This window comes from Anomalospiza imberbis, chromosome 17 (assembly GCF_031753505.1).
Source record: "Anomalospiza imberbis isolate Cuckoo-Finch-1a 21T00152 chromosome 17, ASM3175350v1, whole genome shotgun sequence".
Taxonomy (NCBI): domain Eukaryota; kingdom Metazoa; phylum Chordata; class Aves; order Passeriformes; family Viduidae; genus Anomalospiza; species Anomalospiza imberbis.
In genome coordinates, this window is record NC_089697.1 from 4,590,399 (window position 1) to 4,604,783 (window position 14,385).

The window sequence follows — 14,385 nt, forward strand, 5'->3', positions numbered from 1 at the left end:
GGGACTCATCAGTAACATCATCATCATTATTGTTTCATTTCGTACTCCAATGCACTTTCTGCAACAGTGCAGGTCTCCTTCTGGGGGGGAGTTCTCCGAATTATAGATGGGCTTCTCGTTATGATAGAAATCACTGGGTTTATGAAAAATGCATTGCTGTCATATTCCATTATCTACTTCCTCCCATGCTGCAATCCTGTAGCTTGCAAGTCATTAGATTCTTTTTCAGAGTTCCTTTGAAATAATCCTTTCAAAAAACACTATTCATTGGGTATGACCCCAGAGAGATACTGTCTGGTACTAAAGCTCTCTTTTAGTTCTGCGAGGGAGACCTGTAACAACAAGATAAGTGCATGTATATTCCAAGTAATGGCTGGAGTTTGCTGCCTCCCATTAAATGCAATAGGAGCTTGCAGTTCAAATGGTAGAATTTTGCTTTGTAAATGTAGGAGAAAATGGAGTTCAGATATATAGGTAAATTTGCATTTGGTAGTGATTTAATGTTCCATGGTCTGTTTTAGCTCCAACTTAAATAATACATTAAAACCATCAATAAAGAAAAAAAGGAAAGAAAAAAAAACCCAAAAAACATGCTAACTGCTGGGTTCAGAAGGAGTGGATGTGATTTTGTTCTTGCTGTCACTGTGGCAGTGAGCTGCCTTTTACTTTCTCCTCTTCATTTAGCAAGACAGCAGCAGCAGTTAAATGATAGCCCTCCGGTCTTTCTCCAGGACTGTTTTTGCAAATGAAAGCAGGAACTTCAAGTCCTTGTGTTTTTCATATCACTTACAAGGTGTTTTGTGAATTTTAACATTTTTGCATCTATCTGTGAAACAGTGGAGGGGAGTAAGTAATTCTTCTGAGTAAGAAATGCCCTTTGTTCAGGGAGGCTGCATGGCTTTGCACCACTGGGTTCAGGAGGTCATAAAGGAATATTGAAGAGAAAATAACAGTCAAAATTTAAAATCTTTGGTCGCTTCTGAATGATAAAAGGGTTGAAAGAAAAATAAAAAAAGGGAAGAGTTAACATCTAACCAGTGTCTTTCAGAAATACCTAAAGCACCTGGTGTCTGGATTATGAAACATTATTCAGTCCCAGAACCACAAACTCTCCAGGTTTTCACTGTGATTTCTTCACTAAGCACTTTTTCTCTCCCAGGGCTGGCTCCAGGCTTCTCTGTGAACACAGAGTCACCCCTGCTCACATTATCCCTCTGTGGAAAATTGCCACAAGCCTTGCAGAATCCAGTCCTGATCTACCAGCAATGTGAGGGGTTTAATAGGAGGGCAGGGGGCTTGCAGTCAGTAGCACAAGGCATAACAGAGTAGAGCAGTGGTCCATTAAATCAGTGTGCTGGGGCCCAGGCATTTACAGTCACACAGTCAGATGTTTCCAGTAATTATTTCCCCACAGCATTTTTATTAGGTGCTCCATAAATAATATTCACTTCCATGCTCTTCTCACGGTCTTTTATTAAAAAAAAATACAGTAGGAGAGAAAAGAAGGGGAATTCATTTTACTTTCAGCTGGATTTTGAGGTAATTCTGTCTTTGAGCCCTACTGAAGCAGATATGAACTTGGAATATAGGAGCAAATTAGTTTCTGCTGACCAAACATTGTGGCCTACAACAATCATTGGACCAGCTTAATGCAAGAATCATAGAACCATCATAGAATCACAGAATGCTTTGGGCTGGGAGAGACCTTAAAAGTCATCTTGTTCTACCCCTGCCAAGGGCAGATACCTTCCACTATCCCAGGTTGCTCCAAGCCCCATCCAACCTGGCCTTGGACACTCCCAGGGATGGGGCAGCCACAGCTGCTCTGGGCACCCTGTGCTAGGGCCTCTGCACCCTCACAGGGAACAATTTCTTCCTTATAACTAATCTCAACCTATTCCCTTTCAGTCTGAAGCCATTCCCCCTTGTAAAATGACCCACTGGTAGGTTTCTATTTCAGATTTAGATTTGTCTTCTTGTCATGGATCCCATGCAGACCTAGGATTGACAAGCAGCCAGCGCTGGGGCTGGAGTGGGATCCTTTTTCTATGTACTGTTTGTTTGTTGTTCACTTTTTTGGGTTGTATTTATGTAGTTCAAATCCTGGGTCACCACACCAACAAAAGGCACTGCCCTCTCCTCTGTGGAAGGACCTCCCAAAGCTCAGCACTGCTGCTGTGTGTTTCATCTGCTCTGTACATGCAGCCCCCATTGCCAAGCACTGGCTTTTCCATGTAGGCTACTGTGCAAAGCTTTTTCCAGGAAATATCACTGCCTTGTCTCAGTTATAGCATTAACGTTAAGCAATACAGCTTCTTTCCTGGCACCAGCACTTGTGTTTTGCAAAGGGTTTTTACTCAGATATTTAATTTTCAGCATCAATTTTCTATCCAAAGCAAGATTCCTCAAACAAACTCAAGGATCTGGGGACTTATTTTTGTGCTTACTGGACTGCAATATTGTAACCAACCCCAAGCAGAATTCAGAGGAGCAACAGTAAAAGGAAGTGGAGTAAATATTCATGGTTCAGGTTTGCTACAAGGATCATAAACTCTTCCACCTGTGTGTGCAAACCCTCTGAGCAGCAGGAGGTGGGTATTTATATAGATCAACCCACAAGTGCAATACTTCTGTCTCAGCTGAAAAGCTGAGTCAGGGAGGTTTAGGTTGGATATGAGGAAAGAAGTTTTCATGCAGAGGTTGAGCACTGGAACAGGCTCCCCAGGGCAGTGGTCACGGCCCCGAGCCTGTCTGAGCTCCAGAAGTGTTTGGACACCGCTCTCAGGCTCAGGGTGGGACTGCTGGGGCAGGGCCAGGAGCTGGACTCGGGGATCCTGAGGGGTCCCTTCCAACTGTTCCACCATTCTATGATATGTGTGGCTGCGTGCACAGGGAGCATAGGAACTGTTCATTGTTGGGCAGAAGGTAGAGCTCCCGATGAGAGGTTGGGTTTGCTGTCAATGTCTGCTCAGGTCGGACGGCCTCGTTCCATGGGTGTCTCCATGAGGGTCCAGTGACTCAAAGGAATGGGGTGTTTACATGCAGGCCATTGTCAGTGGACTGGAGGTATCTTAGCAGCAATGGCTGGTGGTTGAGATGTGTGGTGAAAACAGTGGACCCAAGGCTAGACCTAACAGAATTCTCAGACCTTGGCTAAAAGAGCCAGGTGAGGGAGCTTCCTCCGGCCCTGGCACAGCTGGAAGATGCTCTGCTCCTGGCCATGGCTGTAGCAGTGTCACGGACATGCTGGCAGGAGGAAGAGGCGAGTCCTCTGCTGCTCAGAAAACCTCACCTCCAGATAATTTCTCAGTTCCTTTTGTTCTCTGTTTCATTTCTGGACTGGGGAAGTTGCAGACTGAAATTAAATAAGAACCCACTCAATATAATGTATGTATCTATTTTGTCTATAGAAAGACTCAGTTCAGTGAACCCAGGCCATTGGCATTTCATAATTTTCTCTTGCTGCAGCAGGTAAGGGATTAACCCATTGTTACCTCTCCAAAAGAAGACGGAAAAAGATACATTCTGCAAAGACCATGATTTTTTTAAAAAAATCCATTGGGCTTTTAATGAAATATTTTATTGGAACCATAAGGTTTCTTTTTTTGAGAGAGAAAATTTGAAATCCGGAGTTTATTTTTCCTTCAGTGTCTCTCCTAAGAACCAACAGGAATTGAGATTTTTTTTTTCTCTCTGTGTTTGTGCCTACTTATTAAACACACATGTGGCCTGGATTCCTTGCGTAGGTGCAAAGAGGTTCGGGGAAAAAAAAGGAAAAGAAAAAAAGGTGTAACCCAGTCCATTGACCTGTCTCTTTGCCCTTAGGACTCTTTCAAACAGCTGTGAGAAAAAGAAAGGGGGGGGGGTAGAGAGGTAAAAAAAGGAGGCAGTTTAACAAGCCAAATCCAGATGTTCATTTCATACACACACCCTGAACAGCTTTTGCATGGTTTATTTCATTTTCTGAAACCATTTTTCACCAGCCTGTTTTCTCAGCTGGGAAACTTCTGGTGTAGTGTTTTCAAAAAAATATTGCATTTGGCATTACAAGAAAACAGAGCCTTTAAGACATTAAAAGGACAATATCCTTGTTTGACTTGGCCCAGGGAAGCAGGGCTATAGGAATTTTAGATTTTTGTACCACCCAAAGAATAGGTAAAAGAAATTTTCCACTCTTAAACTCAGTTTACATGGGAATTTGAGAGTTGATTTAACTTGATTTTTTTTTTTTAGAGACTTCTCTGTGGACTTCATGTTGGTGTATATAGACTTTTTTAGTGGGAAGGAATAAGCAAAGTGACAGCAATTTGCTTCTAGACCATGATGTACCATGGTTCAAAACTCAGACTGATTCTGAATGAACTGTACTTTTATTTTATGTTATTCACACCCATATCCACATAAGGTAGACAGACAGTGCTGAAATTATTTTTCACTGGTACAGTTGCTGTTTATTTACCATTTATACCAAGTGTGCACACTGATTGCAGGGAGGATAGTGACAGAACAGGGTCTACACTGACCTTAGAGGTACCCAAAGACTGGGGGTGATGAGTGACATTAGGGAAGATCAAGTGCAGACCAGATACTGCTCCCACTTAGGCAATCAGAGGATATATTGCTCTTCAGAACACTCTGTGTAAAACCTCAACTCCACTGAAGCCAGTGGATGATTTGCAGTTTGCTGCCCTTCACAGTTTAGGTAAAAAACCCTTGCTTTTTCTAAGGCACGTGACCAGTGCTATTCACCATCACTTATTATTTTAGAGAGAGACTTGATCTAAATTCCTCCCTGTAAAGAAAGGTCTCTATCTTTGAAACAACTTTGAGAAATGCTTTGGTGATCCTTTTTTTCACCTGTTCTAAAGAATAAAAACTTGAAGGTACTCTTATCAGAAATGTCACCATCCTGTACAGACCTCAGACCCCACCAGCTATGACATAAAGCAGATGATAAGAATTGTTAGTGATAATTTGAAGACATAGATTATGGTTAAATTAAATAGACGATGAAAAAGTATGTATTGAATAATCATGATTTATAAAACTGAAACATTATTTAAACTAGTAAATAGAAATCCTTAAGGCATTAAAACATCCCACACCAAGTTTTTTCCCACCACTTTGCTGCTACTAAACAAGGACAAATCATCAGGTGTCTCTTGCACACAGAGCATGGCAGGGTTTGGGGGTGTGTGCCTGTCTGTGTCTACTCACGGGTGTGTGCATCCTTCTGCCTTTCAGCACCTGGGGTGGGAATATTGGCATTGTGGTGTCAGAACACCACCAAATGGGCTATAAATACTTGAACTAATATTCTCTTCAGACAGAATTAAAAAAAAATTCAAGAAAAATTTTAATAATACTTAAAATGCATTAAGCAGGTCATTTTTCTGGTACATAACTACAGTGGAAATCTGCTGAGCAGTCCTAGTAAGATCTGTTGAAAATTTGTGGGTCTTTTCAAAGCCACTGTCTTGGTACACAGATTGAATAATCCTAGAGAAAACATGTATTGTCTGTCTGTTTCAGGAGACTGGAAATTTGTGATGTGAAACATGGCCCTGATGTGTTTTTTGCCCTGCTCCTCTTTATCTGGAGTGTGCAGTACAAAAACATGTGGATGTTTCTGTATTTATGTGCATGCGTATTTACATGTACATTATCAGACACAGCTGTAAAAAAGGTAATTACTTGATTAAAAAGAACAGTCTGTTTGTGTGAATATCAAGCCTAGAACCCAGGCACCTTCATATCTGACTTTGGGTAATTAGACCTCTTAATATCTAATATCAGAGATGAATAAATCCACAAACTTCTGCATAGATATTGTCAAGATTCCATGTTTGGAATTATTCTGTCAGCCAGTGCATTTACAATGAACTTTAAAAATGTCATTTTAGAGGCATTAGGCTATAAATTTGTACAAATACCACTGTATGCATCTCTTTTGGAAGGCTGGCACCATGGAAGTGGTGTCAAGGTTGCATCCTGTGCTTGCACAGCATGTGGAGCCTTAGCCTGTGGAAGGAACAGTTTATGTACTGCTCTAAGACAAGTCCATAAAGATGATTCAGGAACTGAGAAGAAAATGAGGAGGCAATGTTGTTGTATGAGGAAATTTGGGATAACACCGCCCTGTACTCTCAGTCTGGGTCCTTCCAGTCGTGAAAAGGGATAAAACTAACTCTGGTGAAGTGTGAGGGCTCTTATCTCTTTATGTCTTGCAGCAAAACAATGACCCAGGCCACATGGCCTCCAGAAAATGCCTCCTTTGTTCAGACAAAAATTACGCCCTGAAAACGTTTCCAATCACAGCTCTGAAATGGTTGCAGTTATTATAACAGCCTGCCACAGATTGTGGTTCAGGAGTCTGTTCAGAGAGGGGCTAATACCTGCTCTGGGAACACCATGAGCCATGGTGAGGAGTCCCAGCAGCAGTGTCTGGGATCTCATCTGGTGCCTCACAACACAGGACAAGCTCAGTGTTGCTCCCTACACGCCATGCTCCATCTCCCTTGAGTTGGTCTACAGCTTTAACCCAGCTTTGCCTAGTATTTGGCAAAGTACAGGGAAATATTTCCTGTTAAAATGATCAAGAGAAAATCAGGATATTCCTCTTTGTTCTCCCTGATAAATTTATTTTGATACCCCTTATTGTCACAGCAGGAGAGTTGTGTGTCACCCTTAGCTGTCTTCTCTCCAGACTCCTCCCATTATGGCTCTGCCAGTGGGAAGAAATGCACTGTGTTTCAGGGGAATTTTTTGCCAGTATTTCTGCACTGTTCTGGAAACCTCTTTGTCATAGATGGTGATGATGATGATGCTCACAGAGAATTTAAAACCCTGCCATGAAGGCACAAAGGGCAGGTGGTGCCGACTCTATTTGCAGCAAAGCTTTTCTGGTTTGTAGGAGTGAAAGAATAAGTTTTCATTTAGAGGAGGACATTAGGGTTGAGATAAGAGTTGGGGATTTCAGAAGGTGATTGTCTATATCAATGCAGAAATTATAATTGGTACTCTCAGAATCATGGACTAGTTCAGATTGAAACTGGCATTTGTAGATCAACTTGCCCCTGCTTAAAAGAGGGCCAGCTTCAAAGGTAGCTAAGGTTTCTCAGGGCCATGTTCTGTCAAGTTTTAAAAATCTGCAAGGTTAGATGTTTTACCATCTTTTTGTGCAACCTGTTCCAGAACTTAACTGTCCTCCTTTCAATTTATTTTTTAATGAAGCAGGAATTTGTCTTCTTGCAACTTGTTATCATTGCCTTTCATCCTTTCACTGTATCTGAGAAAAGCTGGACTCAGTCTCCTGTGTAGCCATCTATCAGTAGTAGCAGGCACCAGTTAAAGTCCCTTCTTTAACTTTTAGATTTTTCAGGCTGAACAAATTTACCTCCCTCATCCTTTCCTCATGTGTTTTGCTATCATGATAATCTACTGCTGGACTCAATTTAACTTGTTGATGTTGTTCATGCAGGATAAGCAGAGAAAATGATCCAAAAATGGAACTGGGCCTCAGTTGTGGCTAATTTATTGCATTAATTGTGTACTCTGTTGACATCAGATACTCAGGCTTTGGCCATAACAGTAATATAATGGCTCTCATTCAAATGTTGGGATTATCAGGGAGTACCTGCTAGACCTGCTTGGAAGAACCTCTCTCCTAACACACTGTACCCAGGTCATCCTGTCCCATTCCTCTGGCTCTCTGTGATAGCAATACAGTTAATTGCCTTTTTTCTCATTGCTGAACAGACTGGTTTGTCCTGGAGATGCTCAGTTTGTTTTCTTCTTTCACAAAGTACATGCACTCCTATGGACTTTTACAAAGGAATCAGAATCATCCAGGGAAAAAAGCAGAAGGAGCAGAAAGCCCTCAATTTCTTCTTCTATGAATAATTTAGTGCCAAGTTAACTGAAACATTTGAAAAAGAGATTTTTGGTGCCCAGCTTCATTAAACCCTCTATCCCCAAATGGATTCTCTATCAGTGTCAGCATCCAACACTTCATCTTCTCCCAATCACTGCAAAGGCCTTGTGGAAATAAAATGCAGAGGAATGGAGAGGCAAAGCCGATTATTGTTGCCATTAGGCATGTCTGTGTGTGTGCACATGTGCTCTATAAACTCACAGTGAGGGCAAAAACAGGATCTGTATGAAAAGAAGGAATGAAACCCCAAACCATGTAATCCTTCCAAAACCTGTCTTCTTTTTGTGGTGGGCCACACTGCTAAAGAGAGATGTGCCACACTCCAACCCCCTTTCTCTGGAGAAGGAGATCTAATCAGAGAATTCTTTTCTTGTCCACTGAGCTTTTACCAGCACGTGGGGGTGAGTGGGACCCCCTTCTCTTGGCAGAGGTTTCTGTCAGCGATCTGTCTTCTGCAGCTATTTCCGTGGGAAGGCCCTCCATCTGCTGCTTGGCAGGGAAGGGAACTTTCCTCTCAAATGTTTTCTCTCTCTCTCTCTCTCTCACCCTGTTTAAGGTATACCCTTTGGAAATCTTCAACGTCCAAGATTTATTTTTGCACAGGGTGCGTACTTTGTTTTACGTGGTCTGGCTTTCTTTTCTTCTCACAAAACGCCACCCCCGTGCCCTGCTTATCCTGGCAGAGGGAGAAGAATGCTGTTTGCTTTAACATTACCTTGGGTCTCAGTATGCAACAGGTCAAAAGATGTGACAAGTACACATGCTAATCCCTTTCCCTTTCAGTTAATAGAATAACACAGATGGGAAAGTTTACATTGGGATCTGACACTCTCTCTGAGCTGAAGTTGAAAAGGAGACGGGGTTGGACATTACGTTTCAGATCAGAGCAGTTACTGCACAAACTCACCTTCCCACTCAACATCAGTTGCTCCTGTTATCCTAAACTCCATTTGCTCTGCTAAGAATGTCCCCCTTACCCTTCCACTCTCCTTTTGAGAGTATGTATGTAGACTTGGCTGTGTCTTGGAAAGCTTTTGTAGAATAAAATATTCCCCAAGAATCAGTGATGTTCAAGTGAAAAAATGTCAACATTTTCCACTGAAACACTACCATTGGTGACTTTTTAAACATTTGGCATTTCTGAGTGCTGAAATATCAAATTAGAAAATCATTCCCACCAGATACCAACCAGATACATTCTTAGAAATATTAAACTGATTTCAATAAAATTCCATATTTTCAGTTTTGTTGCATCTAATCTAACTGTTAATATTTCATTTGATTCTGGTTTCTGTTTCTTTGTACCCTCCAGAATGCATCCTCTGACACTGTGTGACATAGCCCAACTGCAAATTTTCTTGCCTGAACATTTGCCACTCTACATTATTCCTGCAGGGAACACGCAGAAGAATAAAACCTAGGACCATGCCTCAGAGGGGAAAAGCTGCACCGATGACTGCAGCTGGTCATCACTCCAGGGCTGGTCCACATCACACCAAATGCCACCTTTTAGCCACCAGGTATGTACCATTTCTCAGTGTCTTTCATGAGAACCTTCTGACAGCTCCCCATGATCCCTCAAGATCAAGGCTGTGATTAGAAACACCTTAAAATTAGGGTTTTGAGGGTATCTCTGTAATGAGAAGAATATCCAGGATCTGTTCTTAGATACATGTGGATAAATATGAAGAAATCGTATTTCCTACAATTTTTTTTCTAGAAATCTCAATTCTATAAACAAGACTATATGTTAATTATTGAAAATAAGATTAGATATGCAATTAAAAACATATTTTTAACTGAAAAAGAACCACATATGTGTACTGAGCTTACTAGCAATGACAGTACTCTATTTTTATTAGGAACTGTGCCTATACAGTTTGTATAACCACAAATATATTGTTCATGGGAAACACTCAGTAACCTGCTTTCTGATTAGAAAACTAACATTTGGTTTTGAGAATCACTGCCTGCCTGTTTCATCTGGTTTCTTTGAAAATGTGCAGTTTCAGAACTGCTTTTTCACATTTTGTTCACTTCTCCATAGATTTCATGGCAGAGAGGGCGTGTCCCTCTCTCAGCCTGGCAACTTCTGATAACTGTGATAACTCACTAATGCCTCAGAAATCAAGAACTCAAATCCAAAATTCAAGATCTTCCTCTCCAGCCTGGCAACAGCTCTGAGGTTCATTCACAGACCATTTAGAGGAGAGGAAAGAAGCTCTGAAGATGATCCAAGCCTCAAATTTTGGTGAAAGGTCCATCTGGGTCAGTGGAGAAGTGTTTCCCAACAGGGAGCACGAGGAAGAGCAGCTTAAGCTGGACACTTGTATTTTAGGACGTAGGATGAGGTGAGAGAGATCCTACAATCTGCAGAGTGATGTAGATACACAGGCCAAGGTTCAGGACACCTCACATTGGGCAGTTTTCTGAGGTTTTAGCACTGACCTTTCTTTCTATTGATGATTGAAATGGGAAGCTGTGTGTCCCACAGAAGCTCTGATCTGATTTTGGAGGTGCTTTTCCTCCTAATTTATAGAAAAACTCTGAAGCCACAACTTACTGATTACGTACATTTGATTAAGTATGGATCAGGTGAGTCCAGGTGGCTTTTCCTACAAAGGGACCAGCATTCCCATTGGCTCCTTATTTGGGCAAGGCACCTAAATTATTTTGCCACCCTGACCTTTACTCTGATGTAATTTCACTTCTGACTTTTTGACTGAGATCTCTTACAAGGGAGAGCAATTAGTGCCCATCACAAGGAAAGCTTTTGCAACATGGGTGACTGCCCACAAGAAACACAGTTGAGACCACCAACTGTTTTATTTGTTTTTCTTCCAATTTCTGCTGATTGAGAAGCTCATGAGATACATCTCATTTCCCTGGAGGTCCCCAGGGAAGCAGTGGTCAGACAGTCCTTTTCCATCCTGCTTTGGGCAATGATGGTGGTACAGCTAAATTCTGCCTAATTGAGGCTTCATCAATGCTACTGGCAGCTTATTTCAGCCACCAGACTCTTATTAGTTGATGGCAATTCACTGCTTTTCAGAGCCTGATTTGGACAAGCTACATAGAGGGAAATGGTTTAGTGTCTTGAGCTACAGATTATAGAGAATTAAACTAAAAACTCCAATAGTGGTTTTGCTGCTAGAGGCTCCATTGTGGGTGGGAACCCCTGTTCTTTTTGAAAGTAGCCTCTGCTCTCTGCAGTGGCAGGTAGAGGTTCTGAGATCTGTATCTATTTGCAGACCTAAATTAAAAAGCTTGGGATGTCTTTGGATTTCTCTGCACTAGGTTATCATAAATTGTAGAATCATAAAATACCCTCCGTTGGAAGGGACACACAAGGATCATCAATGTCCAGTCCTGGCCCTGCACAGGACAGCCCAGAAATCCCACCCTGTCCTGGGAGTGTTGTATGCTGTGCCCACAGGTTTTGCCCAGTGCAATAGGTAACATCTAAACTGCATCATCCTTTTGCTAATATGAGCAAGAATTTCAGTATCCCTTCAAATCCCGCTCCTTGCTGCTTCCTCCAGTTTGAGGGAGGCCAGTAATTTGCTGGTGGCTGTTTAACCTCAGGAGGCCTTTTTGCCTTCCCGTCTCCTACCCCACACAGCCTGAGATGCTCTTGCCAGCACGCTGAGCTGAGGCTCGCCTCATTTCCTCCCCTGTAATTCCACTCTTTACTTGGATGAGAATGGCACTGAATAGATTAAATTTACCTCTTCCTCTGTGGCTGGACTATCCGTGCTTCCTGTGTGTGGGAACAGACCAAGTCACATTGAGTTCTAGGAGTGATTCAGGTAGAGACAGAGCCTTCACTTTCACTGGACCTTGCATACGAATATCTCAAAGAATTAAAAAATTCTGTGTAAATATAACATGCCAACACTTCTATTTTATAAAATTGTCTGGGCTATACTTAGGACTTGCCTCTGCTGGTGTTACTTGGAGTATTTCCACCAACTTTAGTTTGGACTGGGTTATCTTAGAAATAATTTTTGATGAAATCATTTGTGGTTCTTTGCTGATTTCCTTAATTTAACCTATTTTCATACAAGAAAGGTCTTTGCTTCCTAACACAGGAGGTGCAGCACAGGCCTGATCCCTGTAACCTCACAAGCCAGAAACTGCTAAAAGATCATGTTCACTACAAGTCATAAAATATTTTTTTATGAAAATATCTCAATTATCCAAAAAATGTGTTTTCATGATGAGGCTAAGGCACAGCATTTCATGTAAAGCATACAATTAAATATGTGTGTGTGTAGATTATAAAACTGTTTGGGAAAAACAGCTCAAAGATAACCACCCAATGAGTTGTCTGGCAAGATAACCTATGTTTATTCTCATTCCAGGGATCCCATGTCTGATCAAACCAGATTTATAACAAAACGTTCAAAATATAGGTTATTTTTTGGATCAAGAGAATAAAGTTTTCCCCTGCCATGGTGCCTACAAAGGGAGCTGGCAATGCCAGGGAACAAGATGTGCTGGGACTCCTGCTTATCACAGTTGTTCTCTTTTAGAACTCTTTTATTTCTTGTTTGTTTGTCTCTGTCTCTCTCTCTCCTGCATTTAGATATTAAGCTTCTTGGACAGAGCGTGATTTGGCTTTCATTGTTCCAACAGTCACAGATTTATTGCAGAGGAGCTCTTGATTTGGGACCAGTTGATGATGATAATAGATATTGAGTGTAAGTCACAAAAGAAAGCTGCACAGCTGAGCTTGATGCAAAGAGTGCAGCATTAGGAAAGGTTTATGAAAAAGCACAAATTTTGCAGAATCTTGTTTAGTTCCTCTTTCAGTCTCGGATTCTGGATTTCAGGGAAGAGGCGGCCACACACAACAGCAGAGTTTCCTCCTGGTGATACCTCTGTGAGGACTTAGCCATCCCCAGACACAGCAGGGAGCATTGGGCAACACGTTTATGTTTCATGTGACTTTCCCTTGAATCACATCTCCTTTTGTCACCATCCCATCCCATCCCATCCCATCCCATCCCAGCGCTCATTTTCTGAGAACTTGGTTGACTCATCACTCCCAGGTGTCTTTTCCCTTGACAAGATTCTCCTTCCCTTCACCTGAAGCCAGTCCTGCTTTATTCCTTGGCACCACTGTGGTGCATTTATGCATCTGCAGAGCACAGATGTACCATTGGAACAGAGTCCTACACAGAGCTAGGAGAAAGAGGTAGGCTAGAGTGGCACCATTCCTGGAAGACCAGCAGGGGATGGAAAATGTCCATGAATTCACTGCTGTTTCCAGGCAGACTAAATTTTACCTATGTTCTTGTGCCTAATGTTATCCACAAGATATTCTGGACCTTCAGAGTTGCCAAAGCAATAGGAAACTAAAGCTGCAGTAGGAGAATTAGATGGAATACAGCTGTTGGAGGCCACGTGAGTCTGTGTCCTTCACAGTCATGGAACTTACTGGTGCAGCCATGGCTCTTTTTGTGTTCTGACAATTCTGAAAACATACAGCAAAATATTTGTGAAGAACTTTAGAGTGCATTAAAAAAAAAAATCTGTCTTTAAAAAGTGTGTGAACTGAAAAGCTATCAGTTCCTTCTGGGTTTGAATGGGAAATTGACTTTAATTTTTGTTAATTTAATTTATTTTCTTAATTTAATTTTTAAGCTTGAAATGAAAAAACATCATTGTTTTAAAATGTTAATAAAAAATGCAGGTATTTCCTTCTGAAAACTTGAAAACTAAACATGTAAATGTTTTATAGTTTGAGATGGGTATTTTAGACATCTAGGTTTTGCAGCAACTTACACAGAGCTGAGGGACATTTTGGTTGATGAGAAATGAGATTTTGGTGAAATCCTTGCTTTAACACTTTGAGCAGCTCTAGGCATCAATCTTGTCTCTTCTCCCTTCCTGAATATACAAAAACACTACCAAAGACAGGGCATGGCTTCACTCAAGACAAGTGGTCTTAAGCTGACCTATTAAAAAAGAAGAAAAGTTTCATCATCTCTTTTACTCAGAATTTTTAACTTTTTAAGGGGTTATAATATGAAAGTGTCCATAGTGCTGCCAGGAAGGCAAAGGGTCTGAGGAAAGAAGGGAATCTGTATGCTCTGAAATACATGGGACAGTGTGTGGCTGGTATTCCTGAGAGCTGCAGTTGAAGTGTTGGAAGCAAGGTTAATACTTGGACCTTTACTTGGAAGTAGGCCAGTAGAAAAGATATAAATGACTACACAGAGTGGAAGGTGAACAATTAAAATTTCTTTAGAACAAGGAGGCTGCTGGTCCTTCTCCAGGAAATCAGGGTCAAGTCCAGGTTCACTCTCACTGTCAGGCTGTACCTCACTGTGTAAGTCACAAACTCATCTGGAGAAGTCATTCAGTGAAATAATTTGCCATTCACCTAGGATGACCCACAGATGTCCTGGGGTGTCCAAGAATGCAATATTATCTCTTTAATAAGA

The 14,385-nt window shown here is 41.5% G+C and overlaps 1 long non-coding RNA gene across 1 annotated transcript in view; it reads left to right on the forward strand.

Annotated features, from left to right (window-relative positions):
* Positions 1-10,370, forward strand: part of LOC137484007 (uncharacterized) — a 62,542-nt gene extending 52,172 nt beyond the window's left edge. Inside the window, exons 6-7 of the long non-coding RNA XR_011004711.1 lie at positions 9,246-9,453; positions 9,981-10,370. This is a non-coding gene — a long non-coding RNA (uncharacterized lncRNA). The remainder of the gene's footprint in view (positions 1-9,245; positions 9,454-9,980) is intronic.
* Positions 10,371-14,385: the final 4,015 nt, after the last annotated feature.